Source organism: Hoplias malabaricus, chromosome Y (assembly GCF_029633855.1).
Source record: "Hoplias malabaricus isolate fHopMal1 chromosome Y, fHopMal1.hap1, whole genome shotgun sequence".
NCBI lineage: Eukaryota > Metazoa > Chordata > Actinopteri > Characiformes > Erythrinidae > Hoplias > Hoplias malabaricus.
In genome coordinates this window covers 30,696,337-30,705,656 of record NC_089820.1, presented here as the reverse complement: position 1 = coordinate 30,705,656, position 9,320 = coordinate 30,696,337, and the positions used below count along the sequence as shown (strand labels likewise).

Sequence of the window (9,320 nt, the reverse complement as noted above, 5' to 3'; positions counted from 1 at the left end):
TCCCTGAACCCATCCCCCCGGCACAGGGGGCGGTGGTGGACGGGAGCGTACCGCCGGGCGAAACTCTTTCCCCTCACGGGGTTAGAGCGGAGCTTAAGAGCGCATGCAAAATACCCCCGATGTTGGCTTCGCAGAGACGGACCGTATAATAGTCTAAGGCCGGTGCGCGAGTTGAAGGGGCCTCACGAACCCCGGATGCGTTTATAAACACCCGAAAGGAGACGGCCGGTGCCCGCCGGTCCTGACTAGGTGGGATCTACCCAGCGCCTTCCCCTAAGCGGGGACTTGGGAGCGTACCACCGGGCCTCGCTCATACCCTCCGGGGTGGAGAGCTTGGCTTTGAGCGCACGCCTGAATGCCTTAGACCGGGACCCGTAACGCAGCGAACCAAACCCCTGGGCCTCGCCGGGAACGGCGGGTGCCTAGACCCCGGTCTCCTAAACCACGTAAGTCTCGGGCACCTACTCGGGCGATCGTCCCCCGGGCCGTAACTCCTCGGTCCGGTGGTGACGCCCAGGTTCAATGACCTTTCCCCCCCTGCACGGGGGTGGAAGGCACCCGGCTTGAAATATATTGGCAAAAATTGTCTCTTGTTCGAATGGCTTCCTTCGCCCGGCCTGTAACGGGCCGGGCACAAACCCGAATACGACTCTTAGCGGTGGATCACTCGGCTCGTGCTTCGATGAAGAACGCAGCCATCTGCGTTAACTAATGTGAATTGCAGGACACAGATCATCGAAATTTCGAACGCATATTGCGGCCGCGGGGGTCCATCCCGCGGCCACGCCTGTCTGAGGGTCGCTTTACCCATCGATCGGTCTCCGCGCCCCCGCTGAGAGAGAGAGACCGCGGCTGGAAGCTCGCAGGGCCTGAAAACGGCCCTTCGTCTTCCCAAACGAAGACTCGGTTCCGAGCCAGTCCACGCGGCCCGTGTTGCGAGAGAGCTCCGTACAGGGAACGGAGGGAGAGCCGAGTAGGTCCGGGTCCACGTCCGTTACGGTCTCTCCCCGAGTCCCGAGCGGGGCTCCGCGCAGTCGGACGCGGGGGTGGCGAGTGCCGATTAAACCCAGCGAGCGGGCGAGTGAGCGGGCGGGCGAGCGGCCGGGGTGGGGGGGAAGGTGTCGCGGAGTTCGGTCTCGTGCCGGGCTCTCGCCCCTCGCCCCTAGCCTTCGGCCCTCCGCCTCCGCCCTCGCCCCCGCATAAGAAACCTCTGTGTGCGGCCTCAGATCAGACGAGACGACCCGCTGAACTTAAGCATATCAGTAAGCGGAGGAAAAGAAACTAACAAGGATTCCCTTAGTAGCGGCGAGCGAACAGGGAAGAGCCCAGCGCTGAATCCCACTTTCCCCTGACCGGGGTTGGCCGGGAAATGTAGCGTACGGAAGTCCGTAAGATCCGTCTCGGTGCGGAGGCGGGACCAAGTCCTCGCGAACGTGGCTTCTTCCCATAGACGGTGAAAGCCCGGTAGCGAGTCCCGCGTTCCCGCCCGGGTAGGTCGGGCTTCTCGGAGTCGGGTTGCTTGGGAATGCAGCCCAAAGCGGGTGGTAAACTCCATCTAAGGCTAAATACCGGCACGAGACCGATAGCGAACCGAGTACCGTGAGGGAAAGTTGAAACAGGACTTTGAAGAGAGAGTTCAACAGAGCGTGAAACCGTTGAGAGGTAAACGTACGGGGACCGAGAAGACTGCCCCGGGGGATTCAGCCGGGCGGACGGCCCCGCGCTCGTCGGGTTCCGCGGTCGGGGGTGCGAGCGTATCCGGGCGAGAGGGGTGGGGTGCCGACTCCACCGCTCCCCGCTTCGGCTCTGCGCTTCGCCTCTGGACTTCGGGCCTGTCGGGCGTACGGAGGTCCGGCCCCGCCCGGTGTACTTTCCCCGCGTGGTGGTGAGTCGCGACCGGCTCCGGTTAGGCTTGGAAGGGCCCGAGGGTGAAGGTAGGTCCGTCCGGAGAAGGGAGTCCCCACGCGGCCCCCGGACACGGGCGTTCCGCTACAGCCCCTCGCTCCGACTTCGCCGATAACGCCGGGGCCGTGGAGCAATGTCCTTTCCGCGTTCTCCCCTCCTCCGGGATGGGGATGGGGGCCCCCCCCGATCGTTCGGTCGAAGCGGGCCGGCTGGGCTGTCCTCAGCCCCGGGCTAGGCCCGCTACGGCGATGCGGGGGGCGATCCAGGCCCACAGCACCCGAACGCCTAAGGTCAGCGGCTAAGTTCGGACCCCGAACGACCCGTCTTGAAACACGGACCAAGGAGTCTAACGCGTATGCGAGTCGAAGGGACCAGAACCCCCGGAGGCGCAACGAAGGTGAAGGCCGGCGCGCGTCGGCTGAGGTGGGATCCGTCCTAACCCTCCGAGGGGGCGGGCGGCGCACCACCGGCCTGCTCTTCCCACGTGCGGAGAGCGGAGCCAGAGCATACGCGGTGGTACCCGAAAGATGGTGAACTATGCCTGGGCAGGGCGAAGCCAGGGGAAACCCTGAGTGGAGGCCCGCAGCGGTCCTGACGTGCAAATCGGTCGTCCGACCTGGGTATAGGGGCGAAAGACTAATCGAACCATCTAGTAGCTGGTTCCCTCCGAAGTTTCCCTCAGGATAGCCGGCGCCGAAACTTCAAGTTTTATCCGGTAAAGAAATGACTGGAGGCCGCGGGGCCGAAACGGGCCTCGCCCTACTCTCAAACTTTAAATGGGTAAGAGGCCCGGCTCGCAGGCTTGGAGCCGGGCATGGAATTGACGGTGCCGAGTGGGCCACTTTTGGTAAGCAGAACTGGTGCTGCGGGATGAACCGAACGCGCGGGTTAAGGCGCCCGACGCAGACGCTCATCAGACCCCAAGAAAGGTGTCGGTTGATATAGACAGCGGGGCGGTGGCCATGGAAGTCGGCATCCGCTAAGGAGTGTGTAACAACTCACCTGCCGAATCAACTGGCCCTGAAAATGGATGGCGCTGGAGCGTCGGGCCCATACCCGGCCGTCGCTGGCGGTACTTGTCTCCCACCCCCCCCAAAAGCCAGCGAGAATGAGAGAGAGAACCGAGACTCATGGGACCGTATGCCGCGACGAGTAGGAGGGGCGCCGCGGTGGCGCAGAAGCCTTTGGCGCGAGCCTGGGTCGAGCCGCCGCGGGTGCAGATCTTGGTGGTAGTAGCAAATATTCAGATGAGAACTTTGAAGGCCGAAGTGGAGAAGGGTTCCACGCCGACAGCGCTTGGCCGTGGGTTAGTCGGTCCTAAGGGATAGGCGAGCGCCGTTCGGAAAATGCTGGGGCGATGGTCTCGTCTGCCTCGCGCTGACCGAAAGGGGATCGGGCCAATATCCCCGTACCTGGGATTGGTGGAGATCGAGCCGCCGAGAGGCGCTCCCGTGGCGGTAACGCAAACGAACCCGGAGACGCCGGTGGGGACCCCGGGGAGGATTCTCTCTCCTTGCTAAAGAGCTGGAGCGCCCTGGAATGGGTTCGACCCCGAGATAGGGGCTCAACGCTCTGAAAGGCGTCGCATGCGCTATGCGACGGCCGGGACGTTTCCCATCGGCCCTTGAAAATCCGGGGGAGGTATAGTGAATTTCCCCCCAGGCCGTACCCATATCCGCATCAGGTCTCCAAGGTGAACAGCCTCTGGCGTGTTGGAACAATGTAGGTAAGGGAAGTCGGCAAGACGGATCCGTAACTTCGGGATAAGGATTGGCTCTAATGGCTGAGCTCGGTCGGGCCCGTGTCTGCTGATGCGGGGTCCGAAAGCCCGGTGCTGCCCGTGCGACGGGGAGCTGTTCCCGGTCCACCTTCGGGCCCCCCCCCACTGGGTCCTGCGCGCGAGGAAGCGCACGGCGAGAGATTGTCCCCCCAGTATATCCAAACCCCCGTGAACAAGGCTCCGTCTGTCTGTCGGGGTCGATGAGAGTGGGTCGCGGCGAGCGAGACCTTAAGCCCCGGTGCGTGTCCCCCCCTCGGCGGTGGCGCTTAGGGGGCCTCGGTCAGGTCGACGGTAGGGGAGCCGGTCGTCGGTGGGATGCCGGCGGGGGAGCGTCCTTCGGGACTAACCTCCGTCGGATGACCGCCTTCGGCCTCCCTCTCCCTACCTAAGCCGGGCCGGGCTCCCGACGCCCGTCGCCGGGTGGGCCGCCCCCGGCTAAGCTCGAGCGTCCGGCCCTTCGCTCTCCCCCGATGGGACGCGGAGGGACGCAATGGAACGTAGGTCCGCGTGGGGGGGTTGCGGTCTCTCGTGCGTGTGTGGACTCGTAGCGGGCCACCGCCGGTGGTGGGGCTTCGGTGGGTCGGGGCGGTGTCCCTGGAGCCTCGCGCGCCGAGCCTAGGCTCCGTGGATCTCTCGGGCTTATGAGTCTCGCCTCGGGGGGAGACCTCCGGGGCCGGGTCTCTCGGCCGGCACCTAACAGCCGAATTAGAACTGCTGCGGACAAGGGGAATCCGACTGTTTAATTAAAACACAGCATCGTGAAGGCTCTTGGACCGGGTGTTGACACGATGTGAATTCTGCCCAGTGCTCTGAATGTCAAAGTGAAGAAATTCATCGAAGCGCGGGTTAACGGCGGGAGTAACTATGACTCTCTTAAGTTAGCCCCACTATACACTTTCTGGACAAAGGCCCATTCAAATATATTGCCATTGGACACTTATGACCACAGTGGGATTGTATGCCGGTTATGGATCCATAATGCCGTATAAAGCATGACCATTTGGACACTGAGTGATAACTTTTTCCAGTTTGATACCCGCGGCAAAATCGCCATTTGGACAGCACTAGGGGCACTGGTGCTCCATCTAGGAGTTCAGAACGTTGGGCCCATCCCTTTAGTATGTGTCACTTGGCTCTGATTGGCTCTGATTGGCTTTCTGAATGGAATAACCTACACCATCCAACTTCCAATATATTTAACAGTGTCATATATATTGCAAATGGGATGCATTCAACTTTGACCTCTCTAAAGTCCCGCCCAAAGCTTGGGGGAGGGTCTAAGGGTCCAGAAAGAGCGTAAAATGTCCAAATCAAATATAAATAAAATTTCTCTGGGCCTCTGGAAGCCTGGGCCTCTGGTAGCCTGGGCCTCTGGGCCTCTGGGCCTCTGGTAGCCTGGGTCTCTGGGTCTCTGGGACTCTGGGTCTCTGGGCCTCTGGGTCTCTGGGGCTCTGGGGCTCTGGGCCTCTGGGCCTCTGGTAGCCTGGGCCTCTGGGCCTCTGGGAGCCTGGGCCTCTGGTAGCCTGGGCCTCTGGGCCTCTGGTAGCCTGGGCCTCTGGGCCTCTGGGCCTCTGGGAGCCTGGGTCTCTGGGACTCTGGGGCTCTGGGTCTCTGGGTCCCTGGGGCTCTGGGTCTCTGGGGCTCTGGGTCCCTGGGACTCTGGGGCTCTGGGTCTCTGGGTCCCCGGGGCTCTGGGGCTCTGGGTCCCCGGGGCTCTGGGGCTCTGGGGCTCTGGGACTCTGGGGCTCTGGGTCCCTGGGGCTCTGGGGCTCTGGGGCTCTGGGTCCCTGGGACTCTGGGGCTCTGGGTCTCTGGGTCCCCGGGCTCTGGGGCTCTGGGTCCCCGGGGCTCTGGGGCTCTGGGTCTCTGGGGCTCTGGGTCTCTGGGGCTCTGGGGCTCTGGGTCTCTGGGTCTCTGGGGCTCTGGGGCTCTGGGTCTCTGGGTCCCCGGGGCTCTGGGTCTCTGGGTCCCCGGGGCTCTGGGGCTTTGGGTCCCCGGGGCTCTGGGGCTCTGGGGCTCTGGGTCCCCGGGGCTCTGGGGCTCTGGGGCTCTGGGTCCCCGGGGCTCTGGGGCTCTGGGGCTCTGGGGCTCTGGGACTCTGGGGCTCTGGGTCCCTGGGGCTCTGGGGCTCTGGGGCTCTGGGTCCCTGGGACTCTGGGGCTCTGGGTCTCTGGGTCCCCGGGCTCTGGGGCTCTGGGTCCCCGGGGCTCTGGGGCTCTGGGTCTCTGGGGCTCTGGGTCTCTGGGGCTCTGGGGCTCTGGGTCTCTGGGTCTCTGGGTCTCTGGGGCTCTGGGGCTCTGGGTCTCTGGGTCCCCGGGGCTCTGGGTCTCTGGGTCCCCGGGGCTCTGGGGCTCTGGGTCCCCGGGGCTCTGGGGCTCTGGGGCTCTGGGTCCCTGGGACTCTGGGGCTCTGGGACTCTGGGTCTCTGGGGCTCTGGGGCTCTGGGTCCCTGGGACTCTGGGGCTCTGGGTCTCTGGGTCCCCGGGGCTCTGGGGCTCTGGGTCCCCGGGGCTCTGGGGCTCTGGGTCTCTGGGTCTCTGGGACTCTGGGCCTCTGGGCCTCTGGGCCTCTGGGGCTCTGGGGCTCTGGGTCTCTGGGTCCCCGGGGCTCTGGGGCTCTGGGTCCCCGGGGCTCTGGGGCTCTGGGTCCCTGGGACTCTGGGGCTCTGGGGCTCTGGGGCTCTGGGTCTCCGGGTCTCTGGGTCCCCGGGGCTCTGGGTCTCTGGGTCTCTGGGTCTCTGGGCCTCTGGGAGCCTGGGTCTCTGGGTCTCTGGGTCTCTGGGTCTCTGGGTCCCTGGGTCCCTGGGGCTCTGGGGCTCTGGGGCTCTGGGTCTCTGGGGCCCTGGGTCTCTGGGTCTCTGGGACTCTGGGCCTCTGGGTCTCTGGGCCTCTGGGCCTCTGGGCCTCTGGGTCTCTGGGAGCCTGGGCCTCTGGTAGCCTGGGTCTCTGGGCCTCTGGTAGCCTGGGCCTCTGGTAGCCTGGGCCTCTGGGCCTCTGGGAGCCTGGGCCTCTGGGCCTCTGGGAGCCAAAAGGAAGCTCCGGAGCTTAGGCGGCGGAGAGGTTGTTTGAATAAGGCCCGTTCAGGGAACCAGGGCGTTGGGTTTAATTAGGCCCCGGAGGTAGGCCCCGGTGGTAAACTCCGGGGCAAGCCTTATCAGAGGCCCAGGATGAGGTGTTCTTAATGTATTGGCTGATAGGGAGCCCCGGAGGTAGGGGACCCTTGGTGAAATTCATGCCGGGTTAGGGGACCAGGGCGTTGGGGTGAATAAGCCCCTGGAGGTAGGCACCGGTGGTAAGCTCCGGGGCAAGCCTAATCAGAGGCCCAGGATGAGGGTGTAATGAACTGGACAACCATCCCACTTCCCATGTATTGTACAGCAATTGGGCAACCATCCCACTTTCAATATATTGTGCGGCGTTTTGTCTCCCAGGTCCACCAGTGGGCAGAATGAACTTTGAGATTTGACGGAGGGTCCTTCCAATACATTATACAGCAATTGGGCAACCATCCCACTTCCAATATATTATACAGCGATTGCGCAACCGTCCCACTTCCAATATATTGCGCGTCGTTTTGTCTCCCAGGTCCACCAGTGGGCAGGATGAACTTGCAATATATTATACAGCAATTGGGCAACCATCCCACTTCCAATATATTGTACAGCAATTGGGCAACCATCCCACTTCCAATATATTGTACAGCGATTGCTCAACCGTCCCACTTCCAATATATTGCGCGCCGTTTTGGCACCCAGGTCCACCAGTGGGCAGGATGAACTTGCAATATATTATACAGCAATTGGGCAACCATCCCACTTCCAATATATTGTACAGCAATTGGGCAACCATCCCACTTCCAATATATTGTACAGCGATTGCTCAACCGTCCCACTTCCAATATATTGCGCGCCGTTTTGGCACCCAGGTCCACCAGTGGGCAGGATGAACTTGCAATATATTATACAGCAATTGGGCAACCATCCCACTTCCAATATATTGTACAGCGATTGCGCAACCGTCCCACTTCCAATATATTGCGCGCCGTTTTGGCTCCCAGGTCCACCAGTGGGCAGGATGAACTTGCAATATAGTATACAGCAATTGGGCAACCATCCCACTTCCAATATATTTTAAGGTTCCAGGTCTACCAGTGGGCATCTTTTTTGACGGGGCAGGCTGATTGGTTTAGTCCGAGGGCGGGGGCTTAAGTGTGGGCCAGATAGGTTCGACCGGTGCGCCGGGTCCCTGGGGCTCTGGGTCTCTGGGTCTCTGGGTCCCTGGGTCCCTGGGTCCCTGGGGCTCTGGGGCTCTGGGTCTCTGGGTCCCTGGGTCCCTGGGTCCCTGGGTCCCTGGGGCTCTGGGTCTCTGGGTCCCTGGGACTCTGGGTCCCTGGGGCTCTGGGGCTCTGGGTCCCTGGGTCCCTGGGTCCCTGGGTCCCTGGGACTCTGGGGCTCTGGGGCTCTGGGGCTCTGGGGCTCTGGGGCTCTGGGTCTCTGGGTCCCTGGGTCCCTGGGTCCCTGGGGCTCTGGGTCCCTGGGGCTCTGGGTCCCTGGGACTCTGGGACTCTGGGACTCTGGGTCCCTGGGTCTCTGGGTCCCTGGGACTCTGGGTCCCTGGGACTCTGGGTCCCTGGGTCCTTGGGGCTCTGGGTCCCTGGGACTCTGGGGCTCTGGGGCTCTGGGGCTCTGGGTCTCTGGGTCCCTGGGGCTCTGGGGCTCTGGGGCTCTGGGTCTCTGGGTCCCTGGGACTCTGGGGCTCTGGGGCTCTGGGTCCCTGGGGCTCTGGGTCTCTGGGTCCCTGGGACTCTGGGTCTCTGGGTCCCTGGGACTCTGGGGCTCTGGGTCCATGGGGCTCTGGGTCCCTGTGGCTCTGGGGCTCTGGGGCTCTGGGGCTCTGGGACTCTGGGGCTCTGGGGCTCTGGGTCCCTGGGACTCTGGGTCCCTGGGACTCTGGGGCTCTGGGTCCCTGGGGCTCTGGGACTCTGGGGCTCTGGGACTCTGGGGCTCTGGGACTCTGGGGCTCTGGGGCTCTGGGTCCCTGGGTCCCTGGGCTCTGGGGCTCTGGGTCTCTGGGTCCCTGGGACTCTGGGGCTCTGGGTCCCTGGGGCTCTGGGTCTCTGGGTCCCTGGGACTCTGGGGCTCTGGGTCCCTGGGGCTCTGGGACTCTGGGGCTCTGGGTCTCTGGGTCTCTGGGGCTCTGGGTCTCTGAGGCTCTGGGGCTCTGGGTCCCTGGGTCCCTGGGGCTCTGGGGCTCTGGGTCCCTGGGACTCTGGGTCCCTGGGTCCCTGGGGCTCTGGGGCTCTGGGACTCTGGGGCTCTGGGGCTCTGGGTCCCTGGGGCTCTGGGGCTCTGGGTCCCTGGGACTCTGGGGCTCTGGGGCTCTGGGTCTCTGGGTCCCTGGGACTCTGGGGCTCTGGGACTCTGGGGCTCTGGGGCTCTGGGTCCCTGGGTCCCTGGGGCTCTGGGGCTCTGGGTCCCTGGGACTCTGGGGCTCTGGGTCCCTGGGGCTCTGGGTCTCTGGGTCTCTGGGTCCCTGGGACTCTGGGGCTCTGGTTCCCTGGGGCTCTGGGGCTCTGGGTCTCTGGGGCTCTGGGGCTCTGGGTCTCTGGGTCCCTGGGGCTCTGGGACTCTGGGTCC

The 9,320-nt window shown here is 63.8% G+C and overlaps 1 non-coding gene across 1 annotated transcript; it reads left to right on the top strand.

Moving 5' to 3' along the window:
• The first annotated feature begins 647 nt into the window (after window positions 1-647).
• Window positions 648-801, top strand: LOC136679822 (5.8S ribosomal RNA). The gene has a single exon (XR_010796606.1). It is a non-coding gene; the product is annotated as a 5.8S ribosomal RNA (ribosomal RNA).
• The last annotated feature ends 8,519 nt before the right edge of the window (window positions 802-9,320 follow it).